The sequence below is a fragment of the Colias philodice genome, chromosome 15, assembly GCF_061535455.1.
Source record: "Colias philodice isolate Cphi_HAF_F1 chromosome 15, ilColPhil1 Martin Lab GWU primary, whole genome shotgun sequence".
Taxonomy (NCBI): Eukaryota; Metazoa; Arthropoda; class Insecta; order Lepidoptera; family Pieridae; genus Colias; species Colias philodice.
Window position 1 is genome coordinate 3,109,485 of NC_143100.1, and position 17,588 is coordinate 3,127,072.

Here is a 17,588-nt window from a genome sequence, read left to right on the forward strand (position 1 = left end):
TAAATGTTCTCAGGAAATGCATACAAACAGTGTGAAAATTAGCTTTTACTAAATCAGGCACACTTCTCGAACTACCTGAAATGTTTTTATCGACATCATTTTGCTTTTGAATATGCTGTAAAATATTAAACTTAGAACAGATAATTATTTTTCTTTTGAAATATTACCGAAAAGCCGATACAAGAGAAGATATAGAGTTCAAGAAGTGTGCCTGATTTAGTAAAAGCTCATTATTACACTGTTTGTATGCATTTCCTGAGAACATTTACTATAGAAGTGTTTATTTTTTTTTACACCATATGAAAGTAGAGATTTCAATGAATAAAAGGCACCCCAAGTTTTTGAAAAAAGCTGATATTTTGACGGGTGACTTTTCGATTGAAAATTAGGTTGTTTTTTTGGTATTAATTCAAAATAAGGCGAAAAAATAAATATTTTCAATCAAATAAATTACAGTGTATTTTGGACATAATAAAGTAAGTTTCCACCAAATTTCGTAGAAAAATAATAAATATTGAAGTAGATAAAAATAAAAGACCAAAAACTTGGTTTTTTGAATTTTTCACCTAAATTTTGAGGTTATGTGAAAAAATTGTGAATACAAAAGTTGTAGAACTTTTAATTACCTACAACTTTGCCATTGAACTTTTTTCTATAGGACTTGTAGTTTTGTCGGAAATCAGGAGAAACCATTTTTTTCTCTTAAAAGCTCCCCCCTCCCACTTCCCGAACTCGGATTGACCGTAATTTATTTTTCCTTTTATTTTTATCATATTCCCCTCCTTTTCTAATGGGTTTCATCCGACTGCGATTTTTTTTATCTTTTCATTATTTTTAAAGGCTTCTACCCCAGTCTATCTGTCCAATAGTCATTCTCGTTAATCGTTCATACAAACACAAATTCTTTAGCTTTACATTGTTAGTATAGATATTTATTAAAAGTTACATAATTAACCTGCACTTTTTATAATTATTATACTCATAATTTCTATGACTCAAACATTTTAAAGGATACATACCTAAGTAATAAAATTGTGTGAGAAAAATATTTTCTCTCTTATTAGCCGATCGCGTACAAAATAATTCAACCCTCGGCGTTTTAATTCCCATTTTTATATTCCGTCCGGATTAATTTTTATCATTCCACAGACTGAGTTCATTCTCATTAGTCTTTTTAATTACTAATTCGAAGCCAGTCGAGATATCTATTTAATATCTGGTATTTTAATTCCCGTTTTATTCACAAGTTATAATGACTTCCGTTTATTGATTGAGACTTTTTGATTTTTGCAAGGCTATTTCTTTCTGTTTATACCTAATATGTTGAGGCTTAGTGTTCAGGTTAATAAATACTTACTCGAGATTTCTGGGAAGAACATTCAATAACGCTATATTATAAAAAAATATACTGTCAAATTGCTCGAAAAAAGATTGTAAGAAGTCCCCTTGAAATTAGTACTGTCAGTTTATTTAATTAGGAACAATGAAAGATAAGGACAAGTAAAATGTATGTAAATAAAATATCCGACATGAATAAAATTGGTATTCTTTTTATTCGTCTAACTCACTGCGTAGCTCTGTAATTATAATTTTGCAATATAAGAATTATATAAGCGCTTTTGCTGCTTTATTCGTCCTGTTCAATATATAAGTGGATCTTGTATAGCTTTTTTATTTCAAATCCCTGTATAGTTAAGGTCGAAGTAAGAGTTAAGACGGTGATTCGAGTCCGTCTTAAGTGCAGTTTAACTTTGTTATGAGTTGGGACTTGGGACAATCTTTGATGATATCGGATCTGTTAACAACATCGTTTTAGTTTGTCTTCAAATTTTAAGACAAATTGGAGGAATCAAAGTTATAAGTTTAGGAAATGGTGATCTCTAGTTCATCTTTTAATAATTAGCAATAGCAATTAATTAATTATTATCCATGTCCGTCAGGCGAAAGGACGCTCGTCGTTAATTCAAAGAGCTGGCAAGAGAGACAATGTTTTTTTTAATACAGTGAAACCTGGTTAAGTGAGACATCAAGGGACCTGCAATGTCGTTTCACTTATAGAGGTATTCCACTTACCCAGTGTCTCAGATATACAGGTATAAATAAATATCTGTCTCATTTACAGAGGGTTCCATTAATAGAGGTGAGAATACAGGTTATTTCAGTTATACAGGTGCGATCATTAAATAAAATAATTTGTGGGTAAAATAAGAATGAGTAAACAAACAATTTTATCTCAGTTACAGAGGTTTATGCATATAAAATTTACTCGCTGACTCAGTTATAGAGGTAACTATGATGATAAATCGAAAGAACAAATCCCAGATATAGAGGTTTACCTCGTCCCACTAACAGAGGTAATTCAGTGCCAAAGTGTTGGGACCTCAGCATGAGTTCCAGTTATGGAGGTTTCTCACTTATCCAGGTCCCACTTAACCAAGTTTCACTGTATAATAAATATTATGCACTTGGTCTTTTCACACTGTCAGCAATGGGTGATATATTGCGCAGGCAGTACACAAGTTTCGCTGAGTCGTAGGCAGCGATCTCAATTACCCCTATTGTTTTACGCTCATATTCCGAACAATGACGATGACACATTGGTTCCCTCGATAAGAGCACATTTTTATTTTTATTATTTATGTGCACGTAGCGTTGAATTATCTTATATCTATTATATTGCAAAAAATAACTGGAAGAAATTACTTAACAACTCAGGCGGATTTTTGGCGAGTTAAGACGAATTATCTTTCCAAAATTAATTAAGTAAATAGTTAGCGAAGTATATAGTTTTCTTGTAAACATGTTAAATTGTAAATGTGATTAAATCGTCGTAATTATCTAGAGAGAAGAGCCTGGGTACCCAATTATCAAATGGAGTCGGTAGTCGAGCTATTTATTTTGATATCCACGAAATTTTCAACTCTTGTTTATTTTAACTATCTACGGTAGCTTATGTTTACTTAACCTAATTAAATTGTCTTATTTTCATGTCCAAAATTGTTATGACTGAAATATAGAGAGTAGAGACCCAATTTTATTCTCTTGTCGCACAATATTAGAATAGGATAAGTAGGTAGATAGTGGTAGATACTTTATGGAGTCAACTAGTTTTCATGAAAACATGAAAGCCTAATAAAAGGATCAAAATTGATAGGTCTGTCTACGTATGATTTCTCTCCTTGAAAAAAAATAAAGTTACATCCATAATAAATAAGTCTGAATATTACTGTTTTCCTCGTTCCGTGTTTTTTGTAAACAACTAAACTATTATCTCTACAAACGTGCTTTTCGGTGAGATGTGAAGGATTTTCCTTTCTCCCATTTCCGGGGTACACAGATTATATTACTATTTTAGAAAGATACGTTTCCTTGTTTATGGTTAGTGAAATAACGTCACTGATTTGAAGCTTTTTTATTTTATGTTTAAAAATCGGAAAACTTAAGCGCTTCTTGATAATTAATTAATCAGAAAAGCTACTTTCAAAATATAAGTAAGTATCTACACTACATTAAAGACTATAGTAGGTACTGTAATGTAATACAAGTATAAAAATTGAGCATTTAGTTACCTATTATAACAGCCATTTCTCTTTATATTTCAGATTTTTTTTCATGTTTAATTTAATTATCTCGAGGGCCAAGATTTAATCTTCATAGCCGGAAACCAAAGCAAAGACAAATTACGAAATTTACTGAGCAAATACGATAAAACGTGTAATTTACAAAATTTTACGAAAGTATAGTACCGTATACCTAGCTGGTATCTGCCTTTTTACCATTGTTTACTTAAACGGGAAATTTCTTTAATTCCATAATTTTAATGGCAATGTATTTTAAGATGAAACAATAGGTTATTTTATAGTCCCAACATAGCAACCGAAACACTTAAATATTTTTTATTCAATAGATAATCCTTATTTTAATGTACCTACACTTCATCTTTAACAAAAATTAACTCAAGGTAAATTATTTCTTAAAACATATTTTGAGCACAACAGCAATCCACTTAGGAAATCACCATAATCTTAAAGTATATTTTTGTATTTTCTAGTGTTAAGGTTTTCCTCTTTATCTCGAGCGGGTGGGGTGGACGATCTGATAAAAATGTAAGGTGAAAACAGCTGAATGCTCGAGGAGTTAGAAAGCTACAAAATCGTACTTCAAAATCTTTCAACACATTTTTGAATTTCTATTTAATGTATCTTTTTACCAGTTTATGGTTGGTATTTCACAATCATACGAACATACAATAACGGCGCGATGTACCTAGGTACCTTTGTTGGAAGATAACTTGCTCTCTTTATATTATGGTATTATAGATTATTATTGCCAATTTTTTTGCAGCGCTTGCGTTTTTGCAAAATAATACCAACATTTTTTTTTGTTAAAAAAATAATTTTTACTTGTACTATTACTATACTTAAGTACTTATTTTTGTAAAGTACTACAGAAAAAGTAAACAAATAGGAACAAAACCTTATTGCTTACCGACAATCATTCCATGTACCCAGGTGCTTAATTTGTGTAGACATTATATTTTATACAAAATCTTCCAAGCTCGGCAAACAATGTTTTCAATATTATATTTGATCAACAATGTGAGCAGTTGTTTAATTGCGTGCCCAAAACTCAAAATGGCGTATTCATTGTTCCATTCTATTCTCGAACGATTTTCGGTGACAATGACAAATTAGTACATAGAAATGCCGAGGGAAATATTCAAGAAATATTGTATAAAATATCCGAACAATGTTTGGCTATCGATCATTAATTCTGAATATTTTAACGGTTATAAAAATTACTCGTAGAATATGTCTGCCACAAACCTACAATATTTTTTATGTTACTAGTAATATCTAAACACATCTAAATAAAGACAACTTTGAATGTAACCTTTTCTCTTCGCCAACTTTTTAGTTACACAATGCTTTTGCTCTATTCGTTATTCCAAATTCAACTTGATATTCAGAATTGCCAGTTTAAAATACTGCCCTATCCATTTTGTCTATTTGTCCGGAGTCCACACATTAATCCTTTGCCTACGCAAGGATTGTTTTAGGCTCCAGTAAGCCTTCCTGCTATAAGCGTTGATGGCACAGTTTGGGAAGGGAATTTATTGGTATTATGGAAGACTGAAGTTTATCTAACATAGAAGAGTAATATCTCGCATCTCATTTGAAATACATATGTAAATCTAAATATGTACGTAAAGCAAAATTATTACTGGGTTTCTATTGAAGAAATGTTTTTTTCTAAATACGAAATAAATGTTATGGTTACCTAACATTTTTAAAACTGCAAATAATACCGCAATGTGCAAACTTATTAAAATTTAAATGTCATTAGAACAAAATCTTCGTCTGCTGTTCTCAGTGAAATATTCTTCAGTACAGTTAAAAAATTCGCGGAACAACTGTTGAAATGTATAATCGTACTGAAAATTTAGTGGATGAATAATAAACGATGCTTTACAATGCGGGCTATTGTATGGGCGGAAGCTACAGTTGTGAAATATTAACGCTGAAAGTGAAAATATAGAACAATGCAAACTTTTAACAAGTACGCGTAGATATTCAAACATTCTCATGATTTTAAACTTGTTATCTTAATTGGACTTATCAATTTTGCTATTGAAAATATTTCGCGAAAAAGGAACTTGATTATTTTTTGAGCAACCAACACAATATTATGAATATTGAAATTTGAAACAGATACTTTTTAAGTTAATTAGATTTTCGTTGATATAAAAGAACTGCAGTTTTTAATATCTACTATCATTCCATTTACTTTAACCACATTATGGGCTGTTTTTTACTTATTAAATTTTGTTCTAACAAAGCCGCAATAATAGTGTAGTACCTATATCCCCAACAATGTCCTATTAATCTACGAGCCATTTTATTCAACACTGCGGCTTCCATGTAAGGAAATCGAGTGTCTCTCGAAGCAAAGCTTTGTGACAAACGCATAGACATTGTGATGCAGCGTGCACGGCGTACACTATGCTCCATTAAACTCGAGTGCCTTACATAACGCTTCATATATATTGAGATATTTTACTTGGATATTGGAAACAGGTCTGTTGTATGCAATTAAATGGAGCAGTTTTTCAATATGATTCATATTCTAGCGATTTAATACTGCTACTTTTAATAAGTAGGTACCTAGTAGTTATAAAAAATAATTTCGCATTTAAAGGGATAATTCTTTCTGAAGCAGTGGAAATGACAATTTGATCGATAGTAAAATTGGTAAGTAATACTATAAATTGGTCGCTTATGTGATAGGTAATTAAAATTTTAATATTGTCTTGAAAAATAATACTTTTTCATCAACATTATGAAAATAAAGATAAAAACACTGCGCTTTACAGTCAACATACTTTAATAACAAGCATTGTAAGTTTTTTATAAACAATCTCAGCCATTTGCAAGAGCCTAGAACGTGCTAGAACATTCCGGTACCACTGTAAAAGCCTTTTGTACCAATCTGTAAGTAGACATTCTCGTCAGTAGCTCGTAATGCGGTGGCATTCGATGCTGTGAGCCTTAGCTCGAAATTGAATTCCACTTGGTACACTCGTATGTTGAAGGGAATAGTTTGCTTCATAGCTTCTAACAAAACCCGTGTATATGATTGCAGTTTCTCGGTATATTATGCTGTTATTAGAACATGGTTGGAGTAGGTATAGATATTGGTCATATTCGTGGAATATGTTCGATGATGAATATAAATTATAATTAATATAACTAATTGCTAATAATTAATAATAATTATTCGTTAAATGAAATAAGTTGTCTTAATTAAAGTTTAATGAAAGTCACTTGCCTATAATAATAGCCTTCAACATCCGACTTTTTTGTGTAAGTAAATTAAATCAATCAAAATATTACAATTTGTTAAATACACGACCATGGACGTATAAAAAAAGACGGACGCCGTATTACGAACAAACAACGTGAAGCCACCATAGTAAGCTAGCGATCGTGTAAAGACAATAAACAAGCACACACTCTCACCATAGTAAGCTAGTCGGCCGCCATTACGTCGTGAACTACCGACTGATTAACTGCGTCACTGTTTCACAAAAAATATTTAAAATGCCGTCTTGCGTGGTTAAATGGTGTCGCAACAGTACAATTTTAAATAACAAAACACGAGGGATTACATTCCATAGGGAAGCAAGTTATTTCTTTTATGTTTTAATGCCAAAATTATTACGGCAAAATTTATAGAAAAAGATACAGCCGCCATTGTCAACAGGACAGCTGTTGCCATGGCAACATGGCACACACACATGGATGTTTCGCCGCCATTACTAGGCTTCACTCAATGTTTAGGCGATATACCGTCCGTCTTTTTTTATACGTCCATGTACACGACGTTAAGAAATGACTACCTATTTTTTTTAAGTATTAATAAAATTATACTATAGATAATTAATTAATGATGTGAGAAAAAAATAAAAAATGATTTAAAAGCAAAGTTGTAAAAGATTCTGTAATGTAACATCAACTCAAATATATTCAAAGCGTATTCAGTTTAGTTAACCAGGCTCATATCAGCGATGCCTGTGCTATCAGCTAGTAGACTACCCTTATCAAGTTGTTCCTTACAAAGTAACAATGAATATTTCAATATATCCCCCAGCCTCTCTCCATTTATATTTGTATGAAATGAATACTTTTCAACGAATATGAGATGAAAATTGTCATTTTAGGGATAATTCGATATTACTTTTTACGGTCCGTTCGTTCATGAATATCAATTGAACAAATCATAATATTTTTTTGGAATTTACTGATCCGAGGATATTTGAACTGAATTATAATCATGGGATTGGTGGAATAATATTACTTACATTCCATATTTCAATATTACATTCGAACTATTCTTGAATGTAGCTTTTAGATTAAGTAAATAGGGTTTAAGATATGTTTGGTTGCAGATTTTAGTTTGTAAAAGAAAGTATTTTTGTAGTATTTATATTGCCATACATATGAATACCTATAGTTTCATACATGAATTTACACTAGCCTGTGTCACTTTTAAATAGGGAAATGACATAGGCTATTTTTCAATTGAAGTAGTAGTAGTGTTCTAATACTCAACGAATTTTCTTGATGAGCTCAGTACCACATAAGTACTTAGTACTTACAAAGATTATCCCTACACACATGCAAAGTTAGAAAGTTTACCACATTAGGATTGTTCGAATAAATATAAAGAATGGTTTACATGAATTCACACCTAAAAGTATATTCAATATTCAACTGTAATACCTTTATGATTTAGCAAAACACGCGCATACACAATTTATTCTCCAATTTGCGAGCAAACAAAGCGAAGAGGAATTTCTCAAATCTCCCACCAGGGGGCAGTGTAACACCTGCACCGACTCCGAACCAATATTTATTGAGATCGCAATTGAAACCGCTCGGAAAATAACCAGCCATTTGTTACAACACTTTTGGGCTAGGAAATCTATTGTACCAATTGTTCGTATGTTAATATTATTGTATTGTTCACTTTCTCCGTGAATGTGTAGCAATAAGTCACTTTTTCTTGACACTTCCTACAAAATAAATTTGAATCATATTTGAATGTACTTATTTAGTTATCTACATGATATCCATATTCAATAAATATTAATAAATTATTAAAAGGACTATTCTACTATAAGCTTTTTAGCTTATGACCAATGTCAGAATAATTAATAAAAAAAATTGGTCTACGAAGGCTGAGCAGAGATGACCCTGTTAAAGTCTATATTATAATTCTAATTATATTTATTTGCAAGAATATATTTATATAAAATATCCTGAAAGCAATAAATTATGCTATTTATGTAAGTACCTACCTACTTGGTGGTTAATTAATAATTAGGGTAATTCTTTCTCTCGCTAAGGTAATTAAGTTTGAGTCGACCGTAATCTGAAGAAGCAAGAATTATGGTATTTATTATTTACAAATCTTTTCGAGTTTATTCGCTTGAAAATTTTTACTTAGTTCATTAATTATAAAATAAAAGAATTGTTAATCCTTCATTCAACATGGTATAAAACAAAGTCTTTCTATCTGTCCCTGTGTATGTTTATATCTTTAAACAACACGTAATTTTTTTAAATAGAGTGGTTCTCGAGGTGAGTTAATTGTTTAGTTTTAGACAAAGAATTTGAAGCCGGGGGCGGAAAGCTGGTAAGATAATATATACTTATATCTGAATTTGTGAAAGTGATGTGAGAGTTTTGTTAGTTGGGATTTCAAAGCGACTTGTTCACAAAGCAGCTTTTATGGGACATGGCAAGCCCTTTCGTTGAAGGAATTTTACGGAAAATGCTGCTCAAATGTGTCTCTTAACTGAGCAGACATCATTTGTTAATATGGTTTGCAAAGCGAAACATGAAACGAATTTAGTTCAAGCAGCATCTGCATAATTACGTTGACGTTTACATGCAAACATGAAGATAATGTTTTAATAAGTTAGTTTCGAATTAATATTTATAAATTAACGTATCACATATATATCTAATATTATGTAGGTAATTTATGCTTTTGGTTGAATTATATTATAATCACGAAATCTAAACGTTCTATATTAAAAAAAGACGCATGAAAGATGTGACATTAATTTAACACATTCGTTTCTGGAATAAGTAAATATTTATAACTAGGTTTGCGCCCGCGGCTTCGCCCGCGCAGTCAAAGAAAAACGCATTGTTCCCGTTCCCGTGGGCTTTCCGGGATTGCGTCATTTTCCCGGGATAAAAAGTAGCCTATGTCCTTTCTCGGGTATCAAAATATCTCCATACCAATTTTCATGAAAATTGGTTCAGTAGTTTAGGCGTGATTGAGTAACAGACAGACAGACAGAGTTACTTTTGCATTTATAATATTAGTATGGATTATTTTAACTTTTTTTAAAGTATGAAAGTGTTACTAGTATCTGTGTTATAGTGCAACAGTTCAATACTAATATACCAACCCCAAAGAAACATCAAAGCAATTTATATTCAAACATCCGCTTACTGAAAATCAACTTTTAAAAGTAAACACAAACATTTTTAGTGCTTATAGGACTTCATGATTTCAGAGTAGAGTGCTGTAGCAATTTAAATAATCCCCTATTTGCAATGCAATGTACCTCCCACACTATGTTCACTAAAAGGGATTCGGATCAAGCGTGTTCAGAACAATGGTACATTTGATTACTAACGACCAGTGCTTCGACCACTATTCAGGGTATAATTTATATAGTACGATTTAGGAGGCAGAAGTTAATGGGGCCATAAACTATGTTTGGGTAAGTACGGTAGACATACGTCGTCCCTAATCATCGGCAATGATGGAAGTATTTAAATGAAACTTGAAAACATCTTTTAGAAACGTGTTAGGGTTACGAATGTTTTGGTAGAATCATTTGCATTTTTTCAGCTTGAACTCACTATTAGACTCACTGAGTCTTATTGAGATACGAGTGTGTGACATGTAATACGAGTCCTGCCTAATACGAGTCGAGAAAATAGGTCGTGTCTCAACGCGGTTGTTAATTTGTTAGTAATTAATTAAATTTACATTGAAATATTTCGTGTGTTTATTGTTCGTCTTTAATAGGTCCCAAAAAACCGTAATCTATAATAAAAGGTGTATTGATAAATTTATATTCGTTAAATAACGACAATGTTTTAGAATTTTATTTTGTAGCTACTTCTTTATATTCTGCGTATTTTTCAACTGAATTCAATTTCTAAATTCGATTATGGATACGCCAAACGGTAATGGTTGGTCCACTCGGTGGAAATAGAATATTGTAAGCCACTTGAAATATCTAAAACTAGAAATTATTTACGTTACAGTGAGACGAGCTACGTGAAGCGATTTGCATTACAGCCCTTTCTTTCTACCTACCTACTAAATTGCAAACTGATTAGTAATTATCATTGATTCTCTATTTCATAAAATCTAACTGCAAATTTATAAAGGTTTATGAAGATAACAATACCGTTGTTAATTGTGTACCTATTTAAAAAGGAAACATTTCAGATAAAAGGATGAACCTTTATTTTAAAGATATAACCCATTGTTCTTAACAATCTTCGTGTACTTTAGACAAAATTAATTTTAGCAATAATTATTTTAAAACCTTATTGATAAAGTTTGACAATTTGAACTGAGAATGTAACGGAATCCTTTCATTCGGTTCGAAGAAAACTTTGTTTCTGATTTTGATACCCTTTTGATTTGGGATCAATGAAGGGGTTTTATTACAAAAGAGCAGTGTTTAATTTTATGGTGTTTAACAATGCGGATAAAGATGGGTAACGTGTACGTAACGGGTATCGAAAATAATTAGAAAGCCATTGACGGTAATCCTTATGAATTCGGTGAAGAGAAGGAATTCATTTAAATATGATTTTTTACTCTATTCAAAAAGTAATTTGTAGGTATTCCCACAATTATTTGTGTATTTGAAAAGCAAGGAAGTCATATTATAATTATTGTTACGTACGGTACTGAAAACGGCAAACAACAAAGAGTATAGTTTACAGACGCTGAATACATTGTAGAAACAGAAAGAACTTTCCGAGATCATAGTCCTAGACGCACAAAGATACTGTATAATGTTCTACAAAAGGTCTATGTCGCCTCTTTAAGTGACCCGCATTCTCCTTTGTTTTGATATAGCTTTTGGCGATAGATGTAAAACAAAGCGAAACGGCCTTGAAAACTTCGACACGAGCCCGATCTTAGCCTACTTTTGCGGTTTTATTTTTCTAGGTAAATCAGTGTATGGCTTTCGTAAAACATTGGGATATTTCTTATTGTGAGCAATGACAAACACCAAAATTCGTGCAATTTTTTGTAAATCACACTTTTTTTGTAAATGACACATTGTTACAATGTTCGAGTTCAGTATAGTTGGATTATTGAATATTTTATAAAGGTTTGTTATTACTAGTACAACAGTTATTAACTGTGGTGTATTATCTATTTAACGTTTAATTAAATTTATTCCTTGAAGCAAGATTGTCTAACAACGTACCATAAATTGTTACCATTAGTTACTACTAGTGTAGTAGGTACTAAATTGTGTGAACTATTTATTTCTCTTGACACCAAAAGCTCTCACGAGTGTTATTTAGCACAAGATAAAACTGTGCTTCGTTTAATTGTTATTTTAATCTTATGAACTCTACTATAAGATTTGTTAATATTAAGACAAGTCAACGAGTAACTGTTTGGGAATTTTAATTATATTTTGTAGTTTCATTTTACTGAGTGGAATTATTTAATAAATAAAAATGAATCGCAATACTGTGTTGGTATGCGCATAACTCGAGAGCGACTGAACCGATTTTGTTAATTTTTTTATAATTTTGCCTGAAGTACGAGGATGGTTCTTATGGAGAGAAAACGTAAACATGTACCACGGGCGAAGCCGGGGCGAACCGCTAGTTTAATAATAAAAAGGATAGAGTTCATACTTTAACAAAAGTATATATACCTAAAATTAATTCATTTTACTCTGTCACAGCCATCTTTAAATAAAATAGGATGTTTATTGTAATTTTGCATTTAAATATTAAAGGAAATGGAAAGAAGCTATAAGAGTAAAATATCTATTGCATAAATTTGGTTTTTGTTTTCGTAACGAACCATCCGTATTTAGTATGCAATAAATCTGAGCCTATATCCCTTTTATATTATATTTTCCTCTTATTTGGTTATTAATTACATAAGGCCCCGGTTAGAAGTAATTCGTTATGTTTGAAGATGATTTATAGCTACAGTTAGAACATTAAGAATTAATTACGCCTTTATTAGGGCTTGAAACAACACACGTCTATTTATCTATTTCATTATACGTATAAATTTCAAAATATTAAATGAAGTGCATCGATATTTATTTTGTAAAAATAGGATTATTAAAAATGAAATGTATTTAACACGATGATAGACGATAGTTTTTCTTCATTATTTATTTATGTACTACAATCCATCATAAATAATTGTTGGTGCAGCAAGTTGATGGATTCCCCTTTTTGATGGACATTCAATTAAAATATGAACCAGTTTTTCTAGTTTCGCGTGCGATTTTTATAAAGTTGAGAGGTAGTGGAATTGGATTCAACGCAGAAATTGTTCGTCAAACACGTATAAGTCAAACACTACACATTACATACCTACATTCCTCCAAATACATAAAGATTAGTTTAATTCGTGTGTGTATTTTATTTTTGTTGATAATTTTTATAATTATTTTATGAAATAACTTGTGTAATATATAGAAGATAATATAAGATAATTTACAAGTATGGCCCTTTTTCTAGCCTACATGATATTACGTGATATTGAGGTCTGAATATCGAACTGAGGGTACCTGGATTTGATTCTTAGTGGAGATAAACCAAAAAAGTCACAATCTAATGAAGATCAATCAGAGAAACAAAATACCCTATGCCCTATATCATAAAGGCTATTAGTGTCACAGGACTCTATTCTGCAATACTATTAGCATTGGAACGTATGTACTTACATTAAATCAACGTGCAAAATTACAAAAAGCATCCAGCGAGGTTAAAACGTAGACGAGACGGGCTAAAATATTCACGGTGTAAGGATTATAGCATGAAACTTGCATGCGGACGGTGAACCCTCTTTTTCATACAACAATATAAATTGTGTTTTATTTTAACTATTATTCGCATGCACCACACATTTGGCTTATACTGCAATTGTGATGCAAATCTGAGCGCCATATTCTATACAATTAAAGAATTAAAAGCGTATGTTTTTAGTGCGCTGAGGTTTTTATTATTTTGAAATGTAAACATTTTGTACGGTTTTATTAATTTGACCAGAGAAGAACAGTATAAATAAATAGATTTATAGGCATATCTGTACTTAAAATATAATATGCGTTAAAATATTATGGATATAAACTTACATAAAGGTGTATGAATGGTGCCTGATTCGAATATCTGCAAGGAATCTGTAAATAAAGGATTTCCATTAGAACATAATAAAATAACATTTAAATTTTTAGTACAAATTAAAGATTTGTGGTCATTTCATACTTCTTGGGTATTTATCATCCGAACAGTTAGTTATTTATTAACAAACGAGATTAGTTAAGTGATTGTAGTGTAGTTTATTAATCTAACATCCTAAATGATCCAATACCACCATAACATAATAATATCTTAACCTATACGTTTATAAATTTATAATTTGAGTGGAGTATCCGACATAGCTTTGACAACCCCCAAACAAAGGATGGCAAGTTTACAGAGGGTAGCCCGTTGTTACAAGTGGCAATTGTATCAAAGTGACGGTTAACATGTCTTAAAATAAGGAACGTCCAGGAAATGTCCAACAATATTGTTTTCGTCACTTGGGAGTTGTGCATGCTTTGAAAGGGGTCACGTTCGCAACGGGCACAACACTTTTAAAGTAAATTTTCTTTATTATTCTTTTTTAAGCTTTAGTATGTATTGTATTTTGTAATTTATTATTATTTTATTTTATGTCAGCTTTCTACCCGGGTTGTCTAAAACTTTAAAAATAAAAAGGCGTGTGGCACTCGGGGACTGTCGCGGTAAAGCTATTGCATAGCGTGTCTTCAAGCCACACCTCCGCGCCCGTCGGAGTGGGGAGCGTGAGGTTTTTTCGTTACGGGATTTCTGGATTCGGTCCCCGCGCTCATGGTCCGCGATAGAAGCTATGCAATAGCTTAATACACTAAAATCTTCCTGTTAAATCACTCTATCTATTAATACAATCCGCATCATAATCCGCTGCGTAAATTTAATGATCTAAGCAGACATAGGGACAGACAGACAGCGAGAAGTGACTTTGTTTTATTTAATGCAGTGATTACTTACATAATTGAAATAAATTAAATTTTCTCTGATTAAAGACTACTAATAAAAAAAATATGTTTAGTAGAGAATTGCATTGCATCTATATAAAGCTACTAGTGGTCCGCCCCGGCTTCGCCCGTGGTACCTACATGTTTAAACTATCCTCAAGTTGGATCGAACTGCACATGGTGTGCGAATTTTATTATAATCGGTTAAGTGGTTTAGGAGTCCATTGAAGACAAACATTTTGAAACGAGATTTATATATATAGCTTTTGCTATGTAGATTGACGTTGGTAAGCAACAACTCTGTACCTCACTAATTGCTGTATCTATGATACAGCTTCAAACCAGGTGATGCAGTTAGTTCAGTTACCCCAATACAGAACAGCAATATCCTGCAAAGCTCGCCACATTAAATACCGCAACAAGACAAACCAAACATTGCCAATATTCCTGGAGCGAAGTATTGAAATTAATCAATTCCTGGAATTTATGAGAACCAAATTCTCTCAGAAAAAACTTCAGTTTTGTATTTGAGTTCAACATTGCATTATGTACGTATAGATTCTCTTTATTCCTTTCCCTGCAACGATTTTTCTTTTCCTATTTGATTTCGAAAGACAAGGAAAACTATTAGGAAAATAAAGAGTTTAGTAGTTCTAAATTTAAAACTTATATAAAAAAATGTACTAGTTCAGAGAGCCTACTACAGTATTAAGGAATATATGGACGATAAAAACCCATGGAGGGTTGTCGCGTTAAAAACCACAGGACAGTTCTTTGGCATATTATTATTATAATATATGATGTTTCATATGTATATTGCATAATTAAATTGTAAAACTGACATGACATAAAAGAGGAACTATGGAGTTTCTTGCCGGTTCTTCTCCGTAGATACTGATTTCCGAATCGGTGGTAAATGTTAAAATATGTAATGACGTTTCAAAAGTGCTTCTAGAAGAAGTCTAATTGAATAAATAAATGTTTGAGTTTGATATTCCTTAGTCTAACGATACCTTAGTTATTCGTCATTATTTGTAAATGCAGTTCATTTTCTACTGAGCATGTTCCTTATATAAAAACAAAATTGCTTCATATAAGGAAAAAAAAATTATAAGACATGTCTATGTTTCCCTGCAAGCTTTTTCCCTTTGTTGGAACGAAGTTCCTTATTTTTGTGTCAAATGTGAATTTGAATAAGATATTTAATTTATAAAACTGAAAGGCTTTTCTAATCGGATTGTCGAATTTAAAGTTTTCATCGCGTTGCTGAAATTTATTTTATAAATTTTCTCAAAGTTCGCATCCACTATTTATTGAATTATTGAGTGCGAATGTTCACGACTTGAAAACAATCTCTTAAATTGAGATCGCTTAAACACTTTTTGGAAAAGTATGAATAGGATTGAATTTTTCCTTTTTTATTTCAGAATTTTGTTCTTAACAATGGACGACGAAAAATATTGCTTTACTTTTATATATCTTTTTAATATTTGGATTCAGCGAATATAATATATAATAGCTAATATATAATAGCTGTAGATGTAATTAAAGGTGAAGAGTCTGTCTGAGATTTCACTGTAATTTTATTTTTTCTAGTAATGGTTATTTACACTATAATAAAGCGCAATCCTACGTTTTCGTTAAAAATAGGATTAAAGAATTACGAGAAATAAAATCATCTTATCAACTCCCAAGTGAAAGTAGTGTATGGGTATATAATAAGTAAATTATAATATAAATATACAATTGTGAAAAATTTGCAAGTCATACGACAAACGCTACGAAACGTAGCGTTACTGTAGCATTCGTAGCAACTACGCCAAAGCTTCTCAACAACCAAACTAAGTGACTAATTCAACGTTATTACAATAATATGATATGAGGTTTGTATACGGTTAATAATGTACATAGTATTTGTTATTTTTATTCATCATACAAATATTTACAGGTTCACGCAGTTGGAAGATAAAATCTGCCAACCTTCACTTCCTTTCACCTTCATTAGGTCGATTAAGGCAAAAAGTTCATAGAAAACCTGCAGTAGCTTAAAATATGTGCTGAATCAAGGTTTAAAACTTGCACATTGTACTTGCACGCGAACATCCTTAAATTCAGGTTTGTCGATGTAGAATACCTCGAAATTATAACCTTTCATTCAATATTTTATCCATGTCTGCTTACTAAAACACATAGATAACTTTAATTTATGTAGTAGGTAATTACAAAATTTGTTATTACTAGGTAATTCGCGCGTTTAATTATACCGAAAACTTGGTAATTTTAGATATTCTGTATACCTAACTAACCACCGATAAGTTGGTGCCAAACTTTAGGATGTAAAGTAGGATATAACCGCAGTACCTACCTATGCAACTTGCCTGAGCTTCAATTATTATTATTCTATGAGGAGACTTGGATTACGGTATGTATAATCATAAGTATAGAACATAATATTATTGCTAATAAATAATTTTACGCAAAATGAATTCATTCATTGATATATAATATTTTTAAACAAGGTTATAAAGTAAGTAATTAATTTTCATGTAATAAAATAACGGGAGGTATATAAAATTAAAATTGAGGTATAATAAATAATAACATAAAGGACCAAGGGCGGTATTTTCACAACGCTAATTAAGTTTGAAACGTGACGGAGGATGCTCTAGGTATTACGACGTATAAATATTTCATTATAAAATATATTTCGTATGCT

The 17,588-nt window shown here is 31.5% G+C and overlaps 1 protein-coding gene across 1 annotated transcript in view; it reads right to left on the reverse strand.

Annotated features, from left to right (window-relative positions):
- Window positions 1–17,588, reverse strand: part of LOC149482087 (CD151 antigen-like) — a 152,937-nt gene that overhangs the window by 12,230 nt on the left and 123,119 nt on the right. The window contains exon 2 of the mRNA XM_089704177.1: window positions 13,949–13,993. The gene's annotated coding sequence lies outside the window, so the exon portion shown is untranslated. The remainder of the gene's footprint in view (window positions 1–13,948; window positions 13,994–17,588) is intronic.